General features: G+C 38.4%; 1 protein-coding gene across 1 annotated transcript in view; it reads left to right on the top strand.

The window, feature by feature from the left end:
- The window catches only part of TUBGCP5 (tubulin gamma complex associated protein 5), a 57,481-nt gene that overhangs the window by 5,254 nt on the left and 30,369 nt on the right, over positions 1-21,858 (top strand).

Raw genomic sequence — 21,858 nt, 5'->3', positions numbered from 1 at the left:
CTCATATGAGCTTTCTTCACGCTTCTTGGTAGATTTCTAGGAGTGGAAGGGCTGGTTTAAATGGTAAGCTTAGGTTTAACCTTTAAAAAAACTGCAAAATTGGGCTTCCCTGGTGGCGCAGTGGTTGAGAGTCCGCCTGCCGATGCAGGGGACACAGGTTCGTGCCCCGGTCCGGGAAGATCCCACATGCCGCGGAGCGGCTGGACCCGTGAGCCATGGCCGCTGAGCCTGTGCGTCCGGAGCCTGTGCTCCGCAGCGGGAGAGGCCACAACAGTGAGAGGCCCGCGTACCGAAAAAAAAAAAAAAAAAAAAAACTGCAAAATTATTTCCCAAAGTGGCTGTATCATTTTATATTCCCACTAACAGTGTTTAAGTGTTCCAGTTTCTCCACATCCTTTCCAACACTTGTTACAGTTTGTCTTTTTGATTGTAGACATCCTAGAGAGTAGGTAGTAATGTCTCCTATGGTTTGATTTACATTTCCTGAGTGACTAACGATGTTGAGCATTTTTTCATGTGCTTTTTAGCCATTTGTATGCCTCTGTGATATTCGTTTGAGTCTTTTAACCGTTTTTAAATTGGATTGTTTGTCTTCTTATTAAATCCTCAGAGTTGTTTGTGTATTTCTCATGCAACTTCTTCATCAGGAAAATGATTTACAAATATTTCCCTCTAGACCCTACTTTATCTTTTCATTTTCTGAGTGATGTTTTTTTGAAACTCAAAAAATTTTTTCATTTTAATGAAGTCCGTTTTAGCTATTTGTTTCTTTCATGACTCATGCTTTTGATGTCATATCTAAGAACTCTTTGCCTAACCCAAAGACATACTTTTCTCCTCTGTTTTCTTCTAGCACTTTTAGTACTTGCACATAGATTCGTGACCCATTTTGAGTAAATTGTTGTATATGTTGTGAGGAAAGGATCTAAGTTTGTTTTTTTGTTTTTGCCTACGAATATATTCTCCTGTCCTATCACCATTTGTTGAAAAGATTATTCTTTTCCTATTGAATTGTCGTGGCAACTTTTTCAAAAACAAATTTACCATATAAGGATTTACGGGCTTTCAATTATTTCATTAATCTTGTATGCCTGTCCTTACACAAATACTACATACTACACTGTCTTTATTACTGTAGCTTTATAGTAAGTTTTGGAATTGGGTGATATAAATCCTCCAACTTGTTTCTTTTTCAAAACTGTTTTGTCTATTCTAGACCCTTTGAATTTCCATCCACATTTTAGGGTCAACTAAACTTCTGCAAAAGCCAGCTGGGGTTTTGGCAGGGATTGCATTGAATCCATAAATCAGTTTGGGAAGTATTGCCATTTGTTAGGTTGAATTGTGTCCCCCAGATAGATATGTTCAAGTCCTATCCCCTGATAATCTGTGCATGTGACCTTACTATAGGGTTTTTGACAATGTAAGCAAGTTAAAATGAAGTCAAACTGGATTAATTCATTGATAGGTGTCCTTATAAGAAAATAGAAATTTTAATACAGAGATACACATGGGGCAACACCATGCAGTGAAAGAGGCAGAGATTGGAACAATGCAGCTATGAGCCAAGGAACGCCAAAGATGGACAGCAACCATGAGAAGCTAGGAAGAGTCAAGAAAGAATTCTTCCCTTGAGCCTTCAGAGGAAGCATAGACTACCAGCGCCTTGATTTCAGACTTCTAGCCTCCAGAACTGAGAGAGAATAAATTCCTTTTGTTTTAAATCACATGGTTTGTAGTATTTTAAGGAAACCCTAGGAAACTAACACACAATCTTAACAATATTAAATCTTTTTTTTCTTTAATAATGCAGTGTATTTTATTTATTTATTTATTTATTTTTGGCTGTGTTGGGTCTTCGTTTCTGTGCGAGGGCTTTCTCTAGTTGCAGCAAGCGGGGGCCACTTTTCATCACGGTACGCGGGCCTCTCACTGTCGTGGCCTCTCTCGTTGCGGAGCACAGGCTCCAGACGCGCAGGCTCAGTAGTTGTGGCTCACGGGCCTAGTTGCTCCGCGGCATGTGGGATCTTCCCAGACCAGGGCTCGAACCTGTGTCCCCTGCATTAGTAGGCAGATGCTCAACCACTGCGCCACCAGGGAAGCCCACAATATTAAATCTTTTAATCCACAAATATGAACTCTCCATTTACTTAGACCATTTTTAATTTTTTCACCAATTACCTCATTTCTTTTACATTTATTCCTAAATATTTTATTCTGTTTGGTGCTATTATGAATGGAATTGTATTAATTTCATTTGTGGTTTGCTTATTGCTAGCATGTAAAAAATAGAACTCATTTTTATATTGATTTTTTTTTATGCCTAGCCTTGCTAAACTCATTTATTCTAGTAATTTTCTTCTGGATTTCCTTAGTATTTTCTACACTTAGGATTGTGTCATCTCTGAATAAAGACAGTTTGACTTCCTCCATTCCAATGGGAGGTATCTTTTTGTTTTTTTGTCTTATTGCACTGGTATCAATACAATGCTGAACAGAAGCCAAAGTTCACATCTTTGCCTTGTTCCCAGTCTTAAAGGGAAAGCTTTAGTTTCAACCATTTATTATGATGTTACTTTTAGGATTTTCACAGATGCCCTTTATCTGAAGGAGGATGTTCCTTTGTATTCCTAGTTTGGTGAAAGTTTTTACCATGAATGAGTGTTGGATTTTGTCAAATTTTTTTCTGTGTCTTTGAGATATCATATCTTTTTTTGCCTTGAATCCTATTCATGTGTCTTAGTCAGCTCAGGTTGCCGTAACAAAATACCACACACTGGTATTTTGGTGGCTTAAAAAAACAAATTTATTTTCTCACACTTCTGGAGACTGGGAGTCTAAGGTCAAGGTGCTGGCCAATTCGGTTCCTGGTAAGGACTGTTCCTGGCTTGTAGGTGGCTGCCTTCTCACATGGTGGAGAGAGAGAGAGCTCTCTGGTCTTATCCCATTGGACCAGTTGCTCCACCCTCATGACCTGATTACCTCCCAAAGGCCCCATCTCCAAATACCATCACAATAGGAGTTCGATTTTCAACATATAAATTTGAGGGGGACATAATTCACTTCATAAGATATAGTGTATTACATTAAATGATTTTTGGTTGTTAATCTGATTTACTTGTGTGTGGACTGAGAAGTACATTCCTACTTAAGCTCTTTTCAAGACTGTCCTGGCTTATACTTTGTGTGGGCTCTCTCATCCCTGCACATGAACTCAGTCTCCATCGGCCAAAGATGTGGGTGGCTTGGGTCCACTCCAGTCTCTGCTGTGCACATCACAGCTTCTAGTCAACCCAAGACATGTGGAGAGCTTAACAAGCCCCCTTTCATTGTCTTGCATCCAGGAGCTCCATGATAAACCCTCAACAGTTCTGCTGGTCCACTGCTTGCCCGACACTCAGGCCTGCAACTACTGGTTTCCCCACTCACTTGCCACTGCGATCACCACTAAGACAATGGCAGCAAAGCTGCTAGTGTTCACTTGCTGTCCAGCCCTGGTTGAAGTACCACTCTGATGGAGCTGGTGGGAGAAGGGAGATAGCTTTAGGCGTACATGCTTCAAACTCACACTGTTCTTACCTGAGGTTATTTTCATGGATAAACACTGCATTTGTATACCTATGCTTGATCCAGAGCGCTGAAATGGCTGTCTTTGGCAGTCTTCTTTGTCCAGACTTACAGTTACTTTTTGGGGCGAAGATCTGAAGGCCACCTTCCTCCATCATGCCAGAAGCGAATCTCTAACCCCACTTTACTTAGATTTACAAATAGATAGACATAGTTTCCATAGGAGTTACTCAGTAAATGACACCTTACCTCCAGGCTTGAAACGATGTTTGGCAAAGGAGAATTTAGGGTTATTTGTTATTCTAGAAGAAATAAGCAAAGACTTTGGCATATCTGTGAAACCCCACTGGAGCTAGGAATTCTGGCTCTTTGTAGCTTTGGACTTCAGAAGATGTGGAATTAGAAAATTATTTCTAACTTTGAGATTCAAGGCCACCTCTGATATAATGAATGTATAGCACATGGAATTGCTCTTCCAATATATATGTACATGTATTTCTTGACTTTCCATAGAGTAGCAGGGATTGTGCAGGTCTTCATAAGACAGACTATGAAGGGACACGTGACTGATTTAGAGATGAAGCTCTAACTCTTTACTTTCATCTCTTTGCGAACAGGTAGCATAAAAGAGCAAATTAAGCCGTGTTTTAAAGGTTAATTGAAGTATAATTGACCTACAACACTATGTTAGTTCCATGTGCACAGTACAGTCGTTTGATATTTCTAGTTACCGTACGTCACCATACAAAGTTATTACAATATTATTCCTATGTTCCCAATAGGGTACATTTCTTCCCCATGACTCATTTATTTTGTAACTGGAAGTTTGTACCTCTTGATCTCCCTCACCTATGTCACTTATTCCCCATCCCTCTTCCCTCTGGTGACCACCTCTTTTTCTCTGTATCTGTGACTCAGTTTCTGTTTTGTATGTTTGTTTTGGTTTTCATTTGTTTTGCTTTTTGATTCCACATATAAATGGAATGCGGTTTTGTCTTTGACTTACTTCACTTAAGCGTAGTATCCTCTGGATCCATCCCTGTTGTCGAAAAAGGCAAGATTTCATTCTTTTTAATGGCTGAGTAATAGTCCATTAATACCACATCTTTTTAATCCATTCATCTGTCAATGAACACTTAAATTTCTTCCATATCTTGGCTATTGTAAATAATGCTGCAATAAACACAGGGGTGCATATATTCTTTGAATTTAGTGTTTCTGTTTAGTGGAATTGCTGGATCTTATGGTAGTTTTTGTTTGTTTTTTTTTTTCTTTTTTGGTTGTGCTGCGCAGCTTGCAGGATCTCAGTTCCCCGACCAGGGATTGAACCTGGGCCATGGCAGTGAAAGCCCAGAATCCTAACCACTAGGCCACCAGGGAGCTCGCTATTTTTTATTTTTTGAGGAAACTTCATACTGTTTTCCATAGTGACTATACCAATTTACATTCCCACCACCAGTATACAAGAATTCTTTTTTCCACATCCTCGCCAACACGTCTTATTTGTTTTCTTTTTCATAATAGCCAGTCTGACAAGTGTGAGGTGATATCTTGTGGTTTTAATTTGTATTTCCCTGATGATGACTGACGTTGAGCATGTTTTCCTGTGTCTGGCCATTTCTTTGTCTTCTTTGGAAAAATGTGTATTCAGATCCTCTGCCCATTTTTTAATGATTGTTTTTTTTAATATTGGCTGTATGAGTTCTTTGTGTATTTTGGATATAAATCCATATTGGGTATATGGTTTGTAAATATCTTCTCCCATTCAGTAGGTGGTGTTTTCATTTTGTTGATATTACCTTTCATTGTATAAAAGCTTTTTATTTTGTGTAGTCCCATTTGTTTATTTTTGCTTTTGTTTCCCTTGCCTGAGGAAACATATCCAAAAAATATTGCTAAGACTGTTGTCAAAGAGTGTACTACCTATTTTTTTTTAGGGATTTTATGGTTTCAGGTCTTATATTTAGTCTTTAATCCATTTTGAATTTATTTTTGTTCATGATGTAAGAAAGTTGTCCACTTTGATTCTTTTGCATGTAGCTGTCCAGTTTTCCCAACACCATTTATTGAAGAGACTGTCTTTCCCATTGTATATTCTTGCTTTCTTTGTCATAGAATAATAGCCCATATAAATGTGGGTTTATTTCTGGGCTGTCTGTTCTGTTCCATTGATCTGTGTGTCTGTTTTTTGTGCCAGTACCATACTGTTTTGATTACTATCACTTTGTAATATAGTTTGAAATCAGGGCATGTGATACCTCAAGCTTTGTTTTTCTTTTTCAAGATTCTTTTGGCTATTTAGAGTCTGTTGTGTTGCTGTACAAATTTCAGAATTATTTGTGCTAGTTCTGTGAAAAATACCTTGGTATTTTCATAGGGATTACATTGAATCTGCAGATTGCTGGGTAGTGTGGTCATTTTAACAGTATTAATTCTTCCAGTACATGACCACTGTAGATCTTTGCATTTCTTTGTGTCATCTTCAGTTTCATTCACCAGTGTGTTATAGTTTTCCAAGTATAGGTCTTTTACCTTCTTAGTTAGATTCATTCCTAAGTATTTTATTCTTCTTGATGCAACTGTAAATGGGATTGAGTTCCTAATTTTTCCTTCATTAGTTCATTGTTAGTGTATAGAAATGCAACAGATTTCTGTATATTACTTTTGTATCCTGCAACTTTAGTGATTTCATGAAATAGTTTTAACAGTGTTTTGGTGGCATCTTTAGGATTTTCTTATATATATTACCATGTCATCTGCAAACAGTGACAGTTTTACTTCTTCCTTTCCAATTTAGATTCCTTTTATTTCTTTTCCTTCTCTGATTGCTGTGGCTAGGACTACATTGTATGAAAGTGACAGAAGTGGGCATCCTTGTGTCTGATGTTAGAGGAAATGCTTTTGCCTTTTTTTTAAACATTTTTTTTATTCAAACAAAGTCACAAAAATTATAATCATCCTCATCAGTTCACTCAGTCCCATTAATTAATTTTTTTTTCATCTTGATCTTTTGTTAGCACTTTTATGAATTCATCAGTTTTCCATTAGAGTTCTGAAAATGCTTATTCATTCAGCAGTATATTTCAGCAGTATAGTCAGTTGCCAGAAACCTGTACTTGTCAGAGTCTTTTCCATGAATTCCTTGAAGATGAAACCCTGTTACAGGAACATTTTTGCAAAAGCATCAGAGTACACCCAGAACTGTCTGTAAATGACAAAACACTTAAAAATGACCGCGGTTAAAGATTTGTTGAAAGTTCATAATAATACAATTGACAAGGAAATTTAGTTATTTCTGAGATATACATTTTAAAGTAATAACTAGAATTATGATTTATAACATTATACCAGAATATATAAGATTTTTAGGAATTTCATGTAACGACTGAAACATTTATATTGATATATTTCCATACAAATAACCCAAAGAAAGTTTAGTATTAGTTTTTTTGTTTGTTTTATACAGCAGGTTCTTATTAGTCATCAGTTTTATACACATCAGTGTATACATGTCAATCCCAGTCACCGAATTCACACCACCATCCTCACCCCCCCATGGTTTTCCCCCCTTGGTGTCCATACGTTTGTTCTCTCCATCTCTGTCTCAACGTCTGCCCTGCAACCCAGCTCATCTGTACCATTTTTCTAGATTCCACATACATGCGTTAATATACAATATTTGTTTTTCTCTTTTTGAATTACTTCATTATGTATGACAGTCTCTAGATCCATTGACATCTCAACAAATGACTCAATTTCGTTCCTTTTTATGGCTGAGTAATATTCCATTGTATATATGTACCACAACTTCTTTATCCATTCATCTGTCGATGGGCATTTAGGTTGCTTCCATGACCTGGCTATTGTAAATAGTGCTGCAGTGAACATTGCGGTGCATGTATCTTTTTGAATTATGGTTTTCTCTGGGTATATGCCCAGTAGTGGGATTGATGGATCATATGGTAATTCTATTTTTAGTTTTTTAAGGAACCTCCATTCTGTTCTCCATAGTGGCTGTATCAATTTACATTCCCACCAGCAGTGCAAGAGGGTTCCCTTTTCTCCACACCCTCTCCAGCATTTGTTGTTTGTAGATTTTCTGATGATGCCCATTCTAACTGGTGTGAGATGATACCTCATTGTACTTTTGATTTGCATTTCTCTGATAATTAGTGATGTTGAGCAGCTTTCCATGTGCTTCTTGGCCATCGGTATGTCTTCTTTGGAGAAATGCTATTTAGGTCCTCTGTCCATTTTTGGATTGGGTTGTTTGTTTCTTCAATATTGAGCTGCATGAGCTGCTTATATATTTTGCAGATTAATCCTTTGTCCGTTGATTCGTTTGCAAATATTTTCTCCCATTCTGAGGGTTTCCTTTTGGTCTTTTTTATGGTGTCCTTTGCTGTGCAAAAGCTTTGACGTTTCATTAGGTCCCATTTGTTTATTTTTGTTTTTATTTCCATTACTCTAGGAGGTGGATCAAAAAAGATCTTGCTATGATTTATGTCAAAGAGTGTTCTTCTTATGTTTTCCTCTAAGAGTTTTATAGTGTCCAGTCTTATATTTAGGTCTCGAGTCCATTTTGAGTTTATTTTTGTGTATGGTGTTAGGGAGTGTTCTAATTTCATTCTTTTACATGTAGCTGTCCAGTTTTCCCAGCACCACTTATTGAAGAGACTGTCTTTTCTCCATTATATAACTTTGCCTCCTTTGTCATAGATTAGTTGACCATAGGTGCGTGGGTTTACCTCTGGGGTTTCTATCTTGTTCCATTGATCTATGTTTCTGTTTTTGTGTCAGTACCATATTCTCTTGATTACTGTTGCTTTGTAGTATAGTCTGAAGTCATGGATTCTGATTCCTCTAGCTCTGTTTTTTTTCCCTCAAGACTGCTTTGGCTATTCGGGGTCTTTTGTATCTCCATACAAATTTTAAGATTATTTGTTCTAGTTCCATAAAAAATGCCATTGGTAATGTCATAGGAATTGCATTGAATCTGTAGATTTCTTTGGGTAGTATAGTCATTTTCACATTATTGATTCTTCCAATCCAAGAACATGGTATATCTCTCCATCTGTTGGTATCATCTTTAATTTCTTTCATCAGTGTCATATAGTTTTCTGCACACAGGTCTTTTGTCTCCCTAGGTAGGTTTATTCCTAGATATTTTATTCTTTTTGTTGCAATGGTAAATGGGAGTGTTTCCTTAATTTCTCTTTCAGATTTTTCATCATTAGTGAATAGGAATGTCAGAGATTTCTGTGCATTAATTTTGTATCCTGCAACTTTACCAAATTCATTGATTAGCTCTAGTAGTTTTCTGGTGGCATTTTTGGGATTCTCTATGTATATTATCATGTCATCTGCAAACAGTGACAGTTTTACTTCTTTTCCAATTTGGATTCCTTTTATTTCTTTTTCTTCTCTGATTGCCGTGGCTAGGACTTCCAAAACTATGTTGAATAGCAGTGGTGAGAGTGGACATCCTTTTCTTGTTCCTGATCTTAGAGGAAATGCTTTCAGTTTTTCACCATTGAGAATGATGTTTTCTGTGGGTTTGTCGTATATGGCCTTTATTATGTTTAGGTAGGTTCCCTCTATGCCCAGTTTCTGGAGAGTTTTTATCATAAAAGTGTGTGGAATTTTGTCAAGCTTTTTCTGCCTCTATTGAGATGATCATGTGGTTTTTTTCTTCAATTTGTTAATATGTTGTATCACATTGATTGATTTGCGTATATTGAAGAATCCTTGCATGCCTGGGATAAATCCCACCTGATGATGATGTAGGATCCTTTTAATGTGTTGTTGGATTCTGTTTGCTAGTATTATGCTGGGGATTTTTGCATCTATATTCATCACTGATATAAGTCTGTAATTTTCCTTTTTTGTAGTATCTTTGTCTGGTTTTAGTTTCAGGGTGATGGTGGCCTCATAGAATGAGTTTGCGAGTGTTCCTTCCTCTGCAGTTTTTTGGAAGAGTTTGAGAAGGATGCGTGTTAGCTCTTCTCTAAATGTTTGAAAGAATTCACCTGTGAAGCCATCTGGTCCTGGACTTCTGTTTGTTGGAAGATTTTTAATCACAGTTTCAATTTCATTACTTATGATTGGTCTGTGCATATTTTCTATTTCTTCCTGGTTCAGTCTAGGAAGGTTATACCTTTCTAAGAATTTGTCCATTTCATCCACATTGTCCATTTTATTGGCATAGAGTTGCTTGTAGTAGTCTCTTAGGATGCTTTGTATTTCTGCAGTGTCTGTTGTAACTTCTCCTTTTTCATTTCTAATTTTATTGATTTGAGTCCTCTCCCTCTTTTTCTTGATGAGTCTGGCTAATGGTTTATCAATTTTGTTTATCTTCTCAAAGAACCAGCTTTTAGTTTTATTGATCTTTGCTTTTGTTTTCTTTGTTTCTGTTTCGTTTATTTCTGCTCTAATCTTTATGATTTCTTTCCTTCTTCTAACTTTGGGTTTGTTCTTCTTTCTCTAGTTCCTTTAGGTTTAAGGTTAGATTGTTTATTTGCAGTTTTTCTTATTTCTTGAGGGTGGCTTGTATAGATATAAACTTCCCTCTTAGAACTGCTTTTGCTGCGTGCCATAGGTTTTGGATCGTCGTGTTTTCATTGTCATTTGTCTCTAGGTTTTTTTTTTTTTTTTCTGGGTTTAAACTGTCTTTTTTTTTTTTTAACATCTTTATTGGGGTATAATTGCTTTACAATGGTGTGTTAGTTTCTGCTTTATAACAAAGTGAATCAGTTATACATATACATATGTTCCCAGATCTCTTCCCTCTTGTGTCTCCCTCCCTCCCACCCTCCCTATCCCACCCCTCCAGGCGGTCACAAAGCACCGAGCCGATATCCTTGTGCCATGCGGCTGCTTCCCACTAGCTATCTACCTTATGTTTGTTAGTGTGTATATGTCCATGACTCTCTCTCGCCCTGACACAGCTCACCCTTCCCCCTCCCCATATCCTCAAGTCCGTTCTCTAGTAGGTCTGTGTCTTTATTCCTGTCTTACCCCTAGGTTCTTCATGACATTTTTTTCTTCTTAAATTCCACATATATGTGTTAGCATACAGTATTTGTCTTTTTCTTTCTGACTTACTTCACTCTGTATGACAGACTCTAGATCTATCCACCTCATTACAAATAGCTCAATTTCGTTTCTTTTTATGGCTGAGTAATATTCCATTGTATATATGTGCCACATCTTTTTTATCCATTCATCTGATGATGGGCACTTAGGTTGTTTCCATCTCCAGGCTATTGTAAATAGAGCTGCAATGAACATTTTGGTACATGACTCTTTTTGAATTTTGGTTTTCTCAGGGTATATGCCCAGTAGTGGGATTGCTGGGTCATATGGTAGTTCTATTTTTAGTTTTTTAAGGAGCCTCCATACTGTTCTCCATCGTGGCTGAACCAATTCACATTCCCACCAGCAGTGCAAGAGTGTTCCCTTTTCTCCACACCCTCTCCAGCATTTATTGTTTCTAGATTTTTTGGTGATGGCCATTCTGACTGGTGTGAGATGATATCTCATTGTAGTTTTGATTCGCATTTCTATAATGATTAATGATGTTGAGCATTCTTTCATGTGTTTGTTGGCATTCTGTATATCTTCTTTGGAGAAATGTCTATTTAGGTCTTTTGCCCATTTTTGGATTGGGTTGTTTGTTTTTTTGTTATTGAGCTGCATGAGCTGCTTGTAAATTTTGGAGATTAATCCTTTGTCAGTTGCTTCATTTGCAAATATGTTCTCCCATTCTGAGGGTTGTCTTTTGGTCTTGTTTATGGTTTCCTTCGCTGTGCAAAAGCTTTGAAGTTTCATTAGGTCCCATTTGTTTATTTTTGTTTTTATTTCCATTACTCTAGGAGGTGGGTCAGAAAGGATCTTGCTGTGATTTATGTCATAGAGTGTTCTGCCTATGTTTTCCGCTAAGAGTTTGATAATTTCTGGCCTTACATTTAGGTCTTTGATCCATTTTGAGCTTATTTTTGTGTATGGTATTAGGGAGTGATCTAATCTCATACTTTTACATGTATCTGTCCAGTTTTCCCAGCACCACTTATTGAAGAGACTGTCTTTTCTCCACTGTATATTCTTGCCTCCTTTATCAAAGATAAGGTGACCAAATGTGCATGGGTTTATCTCTGGGCTTTCTATCCTGTTCCATTGATCTATCTTTCTGTTTTTGTGCCAGTACCATACTGTCTTGATTACTGTTGCTTTGTAGTATAGTCTGAAGTCAGGGAGCCTGATTCCTCCAGCTCCTTTTTTTCGTTCTCAAGATTGCTTTGGCTATTCAGGGTCTTTTGTGTTTCCATACAAATTGCGAAATTTTTTGTTCTAGTTCTGTGAAAAATGCCAGTGGTAGTTTGATAGGGATTACATTGAATCTATAGATTGCTTTGGGTAGTAGAGTCATTTTCACAATGTTCATTCTTCCAATCCAAGAACATGGTATATCTCTCCATCTGTTGGTATCATCTTTAATTTCTTTCATCAGTGTCTTATAATTTTCTGCATACAGGTCTTTTGTCTCCTTAGGTAGGTTTATTCCTAGATATTTTATTCTTTTTGTTGCAATGGTAAATGAGAGTGTTTTCTTGATTTCACTTTCAGATTTTTCATGATTAGTATATAGGAATGCCAGAGATTTCTGTGCATTAATTTTGTATCCTGCTACTTTACCAAATTCATTGATTAGCTCTAGTAGTTTTCTGGTAGCATCTTTAGGATTCTCTGTGTATAGTATCATGTCATCTGCAAACAGTGACAGCTTTACTTCTTCTTTTCCGATTTGGATTCCTTTTATTTCCTTTTCTTCTCTGATTGCTGTGGTTAAACTTCCAAAACTATGTTGAGTAAGAGTGGTGAGAGTGGGCAACCTTGTCTTGTTCCTGATCTTAGTGGAAATGCTTTCAGTTTTTCACCATTGAGGAGGATGCTGGCTGTGGGCTTGTCTTATATGGCCTTTATTATTTTGAGGAAAGTTCCCTCTATGCCTACTTTCTGCAGGGTTTTTATCATAAATGGGTGTTTAATTTTGTCAAAAGCTTTCTCTGCATCTATTGAGATGATCACATGGTTTTTCTCCTTCAATTTGTTAATATGGTTTATCACATTGATAGATTTGCGTATATTGAAGAATCCTTGCATTCCTGGAATAAACCCCACTTGATCATGGTGTATGATCCTTTCAATGTGCTGTTGGATTCTGTTTGCTAGTATTTTGTTGACGATTTTTGCATCTATGTTCATCAGTGATATTGGCCTGTAGTTTTCTTTCTTTGTGACATCCTTGTCTGGTTTTGGTATCAAGGTGATGGTGGCCTCGTAGAAGGAATTTGGGAGTGTTCCTCCCTCTGCTATATTTTGGAAGAGTTTGAGAAGGATAGTTGTTAGGTCTTCTCTAAATGTTTGATAGAATTCGCCTGTGAAGCCATCTGTTACTGGGCTTTTGTTTTTTGGAAGATTTTAAATCACAGTTTCAATTTCAGTGCTTGTGAGTGATCTGTTCATATTTTCTATTTCTTCCTGATTCAGTCTTGGCACGTTGTGCATTTCTAAGAATTTGTCCATTTCTTCCAGATTGTCCATTTTATTGGCATAGAGTTGCTTGTAGTAATCTCTCATGATCTTTTGTATTTCTGCAGTGTCAGTTGTTACTTCTCCTTTTTCATTTCTAATTCTATTGATTTGAGTCTTCTCCCTTTTTTTCTTGATGAGTCTGGCTAGTGGTTTATCAATTTTGTTTATCTTCTCAAAGAACCAGCTTTTAGTTTTATTGATCTTTGCTATTGTTTCCTTCATTTCTTTTTCATTTATTTCTGATCTGATTTTTATGATTTCTTTCCTTCTGCTAGCTTTGGGGTTTTTTTGTTCTTCTTTCTCTAATTGCTTGAGGTGCAAGGTTAGATTGTTTATTCGAGATATTTCCTGCTTCTTAAGGTGGGCTTGTATTGCTATAAACTTCCCCCTTAGAACTGCTTTTGCTGCATCCCATAGGTTTTGGGTCATTGTGTCTCCATTGTCATTTGTTTCTAGGTATTTTTTTATTTCCTCTTTGATTTCTTCAGTGATCTCTTGGTTATTTAGTAACATATTGTTTAGCCTCCATGTGTTTGTGTTTTTTACGTTTTTTTCCCTGTAATTCATTTCTAATCTCATAGCGTTGTGGTCAGAAAAGATGCTTGATATGATTTCAGTTTCCTTAAATTTACTGAGGCTTGATTTCTGACCCAAGATGTGATCTATCCTGGGGAATGTTCCATGTGCACTTGAGAAGAAAGTGTAATCTGCTGTTTTTGGATGGAATGTCCTATAAATATCAATTAAATCTATCTGGTCTGTTGTGTCACTTAAAGCTTCTGTTTTCTTATTTATTTTCATTTTGGATGTTCTGTCCGTTGGTGTACGTGAGGTGTTAAAGTCCCTCACTATTATTGTGTTACTGTCAATTTCCTCTCTCTTTTGTAGCTGTTAGCAGTTGCCTTATGTATTGAGGTGCTCCTCTGTTGGGTTCATATATGTTTGTAATTGTTATATCTTCTTCTTGGATTGATCCCTTGATCATTATGTAGTGTCCTTCCTTGTCTCTTGTAACATTCTTTATTTTAAAGTCTATTTTATGTGATATGAGTATAGCTACTCCAGCTTTCTTTTGATTTCCATTTGCATGGAATATCTCTTTCCATTCCCTCACTTTCAGTCTGTATGTGTCCCTAGGTCTGAAGTGGGTCTCTTGTAGACAGCATATATATAGGTTTGTTTTTGTATCCATTCAGCAAACCTGTGTCTTTTGGTTGGAGCATTTAATGCATTCACGTTTAAGGTAATTATCGATATGTATGTTCCTATTACCATTTTCTTAATTATTTTGGGTTTGTTTTTGTAGGTCCTTTTCTTCTCTTGTGTTTCCCACTTAGAGAAGTTCCTTTAGCATTTGTTGTAGAGCCGGTTTGGTGGTGCTGAATTGTTAGCTTTTGCTTGTCTGTAAAGCTTTTGATTTCTCCATCGAATCTGAATGAGATCCTTGCCAGGTAGAGTAATCTTGGTCATAGGTTCTTCCCTTTCATCACTTTAAGTATATCATGCCACTCCCTTCTGGCTTGTAGAGTTTCTGCTGAGGAACCAGCTGTTAACCTTGTGGGAGTTCCCTTGTATGTAACTTGTCGTTTTTCCCTTGCTGCTTTCAATAATTTTTCTTTGTCTTTAATTTTTGCCAGTTTGATTACTGTGTGTCTCGGCGTGTTTCTTCTTGGGTTTATCCTGTATGGGACTTGCTGCGCTTCCTGGACTCGGGTGGCTATTTCCTTTCCCATGTTAGGGAAGTTTTCAAGTATAAGCTCTTCAAATATTTTCTCTGGTCCTTTCTCTCTCTCTTTTCCTTCTGGGACCCCTATAATACGAATGTTGTTGCGTTTAACAACAGAGGTCTCTTAGCTGTGTTCATTTCTTTTCATTCTTTTTTTTTTATCCTGTTCCGCAGCAGTAAATTCCACCATTCTGTCTTCCAGGTCACTTATCCCCTCTTCTGCCTCAGTTATTCTGCTATTGATTCCTTCTATGTAGTTTTCATTTCAGTTATTGTACTGTTCCTCTCTGTTTGTTTGTTCTTTAATTCTTCTAGGTCTTTGTTAAACATTTCTTGCATCTTCTTGATCTTTGCCTCTATTCGTTTTCCAAGGTCCTGGGTCATCTTCACTATCATTATTCTTTATTCTTTTCCTGGAAGGTTTCCTATCTCCACTTCATTTAGTTGTTTTTCCTGGGTTTTATCTTGTTCCTGCATCTGGTACCTAGCCCTCTTCCTTTTCATCTTGTCTATCTTTCTGTGAATGTGTTTTTTGTTCCACAGGCTGCAGGATTGTAGTTCTTCTTGCTTCCGCTGTTTGCCCTCTGGTGGACGAGGCTATCTAAGAGGCTTGTGTGTTTCCTGATGGGAGGGACTGGTGGTAGGTAGAGCTGACTGTTGCTCTGGTAGGCAGAGCTCAGTAAAATTTTAATCTGCGTGACTGTTGATGGGTGGGGCTGGGTTCCCTTCCTGTTGGTTGTTTAGCCTGAGGCAACCCAACCCTGGAGCCTACCTGGGCTCTTTGGTGGGGCTAATGACAGACTCTGGGAGGGCTCACGCCAAGGAGTACTTCCCAGAACTTCTGCTGCCAGTGTCCTTGTCCACATGGTGAGCCACAGCCAACCCCCACCTCTGCAGGAGACCCTCCAACACTAGCAGGTAGGTCTGGTTCAGTCTCTTATGGGGTCACTGTTCCTTCCCCTGGGTCCTGGTGCCCACACTACTTTATGTGTGCCCTCCAAGAGTGGAGTCTCTGTTTCCCCCAGTCCTGTCGAAGTCCTGCAGTCAAATCCCACGAGCCTTCAAAGTCTGATTCTCTAGGAATTCCTCCTCCCGTTGCCGGACCCCCAGGTTGGGAAGCCTGATGTGGGGCTCAGAACCTTCACTCCAGTGGGTGGACTTCTGCGGTATAAGTGTTCACCAGTCTGTGAGTCACCCACCCAGCAGTTATGCGATTTGATTTTACTGTGATTGTGCCCCTCCTACCATCTCATTGTGGCTTCTCCTTTGTCTTTGGATGTGGGGTATCTTTTTTTGGTGAGTTCCAGTGTCTTCCTGTCGATGATTGTCCAGAAGTTAGTTGTGATTCTGGTGTTCTTGCAAGAGGAAGTGAGAGCATGTCCTTCTACTCCGCCATCTTGGTTCCTCCCCTGCTTTTGCCTCTGAGTATGATAGCTGGGCATATCGTATATGGCCTTTATTATGTTGAGATATGTTCCCTCTGTACCCATTTTTTCAAGAGTTTTTATCATAAATGGATGTTGAATTTTGTCAAAAGCTTTTTCTGCATCTGTTGAGATGGTCATGTAATTTTTATTCTTCAATTTATTAATGTGATGTATCACATTGATTTGCAGATGTTGAATCATCCTTGCATCCCTGGGATAAACCCCACTTGATCATGGTATATGATCCTTTTAATGTATTGTTCAAGTCAGTTTGCTAGTATTTTGCTGAGGACTTTTGCATCTGTGTTCATCAGTGATATTGGCCTGTAATTTTCTTTTTTTGTGTGATATCTTTGTCTGGTTTTGGTGTCAGGGTCATGGTGGCCTCGTAGAATGAGGTCAGAAGTGTTCCTTCCTCTCCAATTTTTTGGAATAGTTTCAGAAGGATACATGTTAACTCTTGTCTAAATGTTTGGTAGACTTCACCTGTGAAGCCATCTGGTCCTGGACTTTTGTTCATTGGGGCTTTTTTTGATTACTGATCCAATTTAATTATTGGAAATTGATCTGTTCATATTTTCTATTTCTTCCTGAATCAGTCTTGGGAGATTGTACATTCCCAGGAATTTGTCCATTTCTTCTAGGTTGTTCATTTTATTAGGCGTACGGTTGCTCATAGTAGTCTCTTGTGACCCTTTCTATTTCTGTGGTGTCAGTTGTAACTTCTTATTCATTTCTGATTTTATTGATTTGGGCCTTCTCTCTTTTTTCATTTTTTTTTGATGAGTCTGATAAGCAAATTACCAAATTTGTTTATCTTTTCAAGGAACCAGCTCTTAGTTTCATTGATCTTTTCTGTTATGTTTTTGTCTTTATATCATTTACTTCTGCTGTAGGGCTTTATGATTTTTCCTTTTATTAACTTTGGGTTTTATTTGTTCTTCTTTTTCTAGTTCCTTTAGGTGTGAGGTTAGGTTGTTTATTTGAGATTTTTCTTTTTTCCTGAGTTAGGTTTGTATTACTATAAACATCCCTCTTAGAACTGCTTTTGCTGTGTCCAGTAGATTTGGATCGTTGTGTTTCCACTTTCATTTGTCTCCAAGTATTTTTTGATTTCCTCTTTCATTTCATCAGTGACCCATTGGTTCTTTAGTGGCATGTTGTTTAGCCTTCATGTGGTTGTGGTTTTTGCAAATTTTTTCTTGTAGTTGATTTCTAGTCTCTTAGCAGCATGGTCGGAAAAGATATTTGATATGATTTTAGTCCTCTTAATTTTAATGAGACTTGTTTTGTGGCCTAGTATGTGATGTATCCTGGAGAATGTTCTATGTGCACTTGAAAGAATGTGTATTCTGCTTTTTTGGATGGAATGTCCTACATATATCTATTTAGTCCATCTGATCTAACGTATCATTTATGCTACTGTTTCCTGATTGATTGCTGTCTGGATGATCTGTCCATTTATGTAAGTGGGCTGTTAATGTTCCCTACAATTATCATGTTATTGTCAGTTTCTCCCTCTATGTTTGTTATTATTTGCTTTCTGTATTTAGGTGCTCCTATGTTGGGTGCATATATATTTACAGGTATTGTATATTCTTGGGTTGATCCCTTGATCATTATGTAATGTACTTTGTCTCCTTTTACAGTCTTCGTTTTAAAGTCTGTTTTTGTCTGATTTAAGTATTGCTACCCCAGCTTTCATTTCCATTTGCATGGAAAACCTTTTTCCATTTCCTCACTTTCAGTCTGCCTGTGTCTTTGGATCTGAAGTGAGACTCTTAGGAGTGGCATATATATGGGTATTTTTGTATCCCTTCAGCCACTCTGTATCCTTAGATTGGAGCATTTAGTCCACTTACATTTAAAGTAATTATTGATAGGTAAGTTCTCATTGCCATTTTGTTAATTGTTTTGGGATTGTTTTTTTATTTCTTTTTTGTTCCTTCTTTTGTTCTCTTCTCTTGTGATTTGATGACTATCTTTAGTGTTATGTTTGGATTCCTTTCTCTTTTTGTGTGTGTGTATCTATTATAGGTTTTTGGTGTGTGATTACCATGAGGTTTGTATATAGCAAGCTAATATATACACGTGATTATTTTAAGTTGCTGATTTCTTAAGTTTGAACACATTTTCACAACCCTGCATTTTTCCTCTCCCCATAACATTTAATGTTATTGACATCATGATATATCTTTTTGTTTTGTGTATCCCTTAATTTACTTATTGTGGATATAGATCATTTTACTACTTTTATCTTTTAACCTTCCTGCTAGCTTTATAAGTGGTTGATCTACTACCTTTACTGTATATTTGCCTTTACCAATGAGGCTTTTACTTTTGTAATTTTCTTATTTCTAGTTGTGACCTTTTCTTTTCCAGTTAAAGAAGTCCCTTTAACAATTCTTGAAAAGCTGGTTTGGTGGTACTGAACTCTTTAAGCTTTTGCTTGTCTGTAAAACTTTTGCTCTCTCCTTCAAATCTGAATGATAGCCTTGCTGGGTAGAGTATTCTTGGTTGTAGGTTTTTTTCCTTCCATCACTTTAAATGCATCATGCCACTCACTTCTGGCCTGCAAAGTTTCTGCAGAAAAGTCAAATGATAGCCTTATGGGAATTCCTTTGTAAGTAACTTGTTTTTCCCTTGCTGCCTTTAAGATTCTCTCTTTAACTTTTTTTTTTAATTTTATTTATTTTTAGCTACATTGGGTCTTCATTGCTGTGCACAGGCTTTCTCTAGTTGTGGTGAGTCGGGGCTACTCTTCATTGCGGTGCACGGGCTTCTCATTGCGGTGGCTTCTCTTGTTGTGATGCACAGGCTCTAGGCACGTGGGCCTCAGTAGTTGTGGCTTGCGGGCTCTAGAGCGCAGGCTCAGTAGTTGTGGCAAACGGGCTTAGTTGCTCCGCGGCATGTGGGATCTTCCCAGATCAGGGATTGAACCCATGTCCGCTGCATTGGCAGGCAGTTTCTTAACCACTGCACCACCAGGGAAGTCCATCTGTCTTTAACTTTAATTTTTGCATTTTAATTACAATGTGTCTTGGTGTGGATCTCTTCGGGTTGATCTTGTTTAGAATTCCCTGTGCTTTTTGGACCTGGATGTCTGTTTCCTTTCTCCCAGGTTAAAGAATTTTGCAGCTATTATCCTTCAAATAAGTTCTCTGCCCCTTTCTCCTTCTTCTGGGGCCCCTATAATGTGAATATTAGTACTCTTCCTATTGTCCCAGAAGTCTCTTAAACAGTCCTTATTTTTCATTTTTTTTGTTCAGTTTGCATGATTTCCACTACAGTCAGTTCACTGATCCATTCCTCTGTATCATCTAATCTACTGTGAATTCCTTCTAGTATATTTTTTATTTCAGTTATTGTATTCTTCACCTATGTTTGGTTTTTCTTTGTATTTTTTAACTTTTTGTTATGCTTCTCATTGTGTTCAATCTTCTCCCAAGTTTGTTGAGCATCTTTACGGTCATTGCCTTGGAAACTTTACCGGGTAGATTACTTATCTCCACTTTGCTTCTTTCTTCTGGCCTTTTATTGTGTTCTATCATTTGGAACATGTTTCTCTGTCACCTCATTTTGCCTAATTCTCTGTTTTCACTTCTGTTCATTAGGTGGAATGTTTACGTTTCCCAAACTTGAACAAGTGGCCTTATATAAGAGATGCCCTATGGGGCCCAGCAGACCACTCCCCTCTGGTCACCAGAGCTGTTTGTTCTATGGGTGCCCCCTCTATGGGCTGCATGGACCCTTCTGTTGTGGTGGGCTGACTACTGTGGGTGCAGTGGTACACAGGACGGTCCTCAGCACAGTTGGCTGCCAGACTCAGCCTCAGTTAGGTCTGCCCGGTTGCTGGTGGGCAATGCCGGGTCCTGGCACAGCTGGCTGCAGGACCCAGGAGGTCCTGGGGCTGGGTCTTGCCCACTGGTGGGTGGGGTTGGGTCGTGGGCACACTGGTAGACAAGGCTGGGTCTCCACATGGCTGGCAGCTGGCCTGGGGGCCCTGGGATTGTTACAGACTGGCTGGTGGGCAGGTAAGCCCCCTGTGCTAATAAGCTAGAGGAGGACTCCAAAATGGTGCTTGCCCACACTAATGTCCTTGTGGTAGAACAAGCTCCCCACGATGGCTGCCAGCAGCATCTGTGTCCCCAGGATGAGACCCAGTTACCTCCTGCCTCTCTGGGAGGTTCTCCAAGATCAGCAGGTGGGTTTGACCCAGGCTCCTTTCAAATTAGTGCTTCTGCCCTGGGTCCCAGAGCATGTGAGATTTTGTGTGTGCCATTTAAGAGTGGAGTCTATATTTCCCACAGCCTTCTGGGTCACCTGAATATAAGCCCTACTAGCCTTAAAGCTAAACATTCTGGGGGCTTGTCTTCCCAATGCAGGACCCCCAGGCAGGGAGCTCAGTAGGGGGCTTAGACCCCACACTCCTTGGGAAGAACTTTTGCAGTTATAATTATCCTCCTATTTGTGGGTCACTGACCTGGGGTGGGAGCATGGGTCTTGACTATACCATGTCTCCACCCCTCTTAACCATCTCATTGTGGTTCCTTCTTCGTATCTTTAGCTTCAGAAGATCTGTTCTGCTAGTCTGCAGAGCATTCTCACTGATAGTTGCTCTGTAAATAGTTGTAATTTTGGTGTGTCCGTAGGAGGAGGTGAGTGCGGGTCTTCCCAATCTGCCATCTTGGACGGTCTCCTGTATCATCTAAATGTTAAGTTCCAGGGCCCTAACTTTTAGCAGCAGTCTTCTTTGTTCTTTAATGCTATTAGTGACTTCAGTTAAAACGTGATATTAGCTGATTGATAGGTTATGTTTTAGCCATTAATGCTAATTTTTAGTTCAGTGATTACCTCAATTAATCAGTCTTCTAGGTGTCAAGCTCCCTTATAGATGTTAGCAAAAAAATGAACAAGGGGTAGGGGAATGGCCTCATCCAGGTCCTCTTCCCAGGACCATGTGCTGCTTTTGTGCATCACCATGCAGCTACAGGGCGGTAGTTCTGGTCCTTGGCAAAGTAGGGAGGTCTGCAAGGGCACTGTGTGTGCTCTTGCTTTTACTGTACATAGTTCTCTCCTCTTTCACTGGTAACATTCACCTGTTTCAGGTGTACAAAGTTCTTCCAAAATAAACAATCTGATGTTAGCAATTATTACTAAATAATAGATTTATATATTGGGAGTTATTTTCTTCAAGTATTTACATTTTAGACTACTCTTCTCTATGGAATGAAAATTATTTTTTTTTGTTGAAGGAATTTAACGCATTTCTAAGCAGAGAATTCGTGATATATTGCCTTATCGTTCCCAGGAAAGTTTACCAAGTGTCTACTGTGTCCCTGTCATCACTGGGTGGTAGGAATACGGAATAAACAAGACATGATCATCACTACCCAAGTAGTTGTGAATAGCTATTTAATTATAATTACGATAAACACTATGAAGCTGTACATAAAGTACTATAGAACATATAATAGGGAGAGGTAACCTGACACTTCCTTACCTTCCTTGATTTTAATTCACCTCCTCTCTCCTTTCCATGCA

The sequence above is a fragment of the Phocoena sinus genome, chromosome 7, assembly GCF_008692025.1.
Source record: "Phocoena sinus isolate mPhoSin1 chromosome 7, mPhoSin1.pri, whole genome shotgun sequence".
Taxonomy (NCBI): Eukaryota; Metazoa; Chordata; class Mammalia; order Artiodactyla; family Phocoenidae; genus Phocoena; species Phocoena sinus.
Note: the sequence above shows the minus strand (reverse complement) of the source record. Positions and strands in the feature narration are given on the sequence as shown.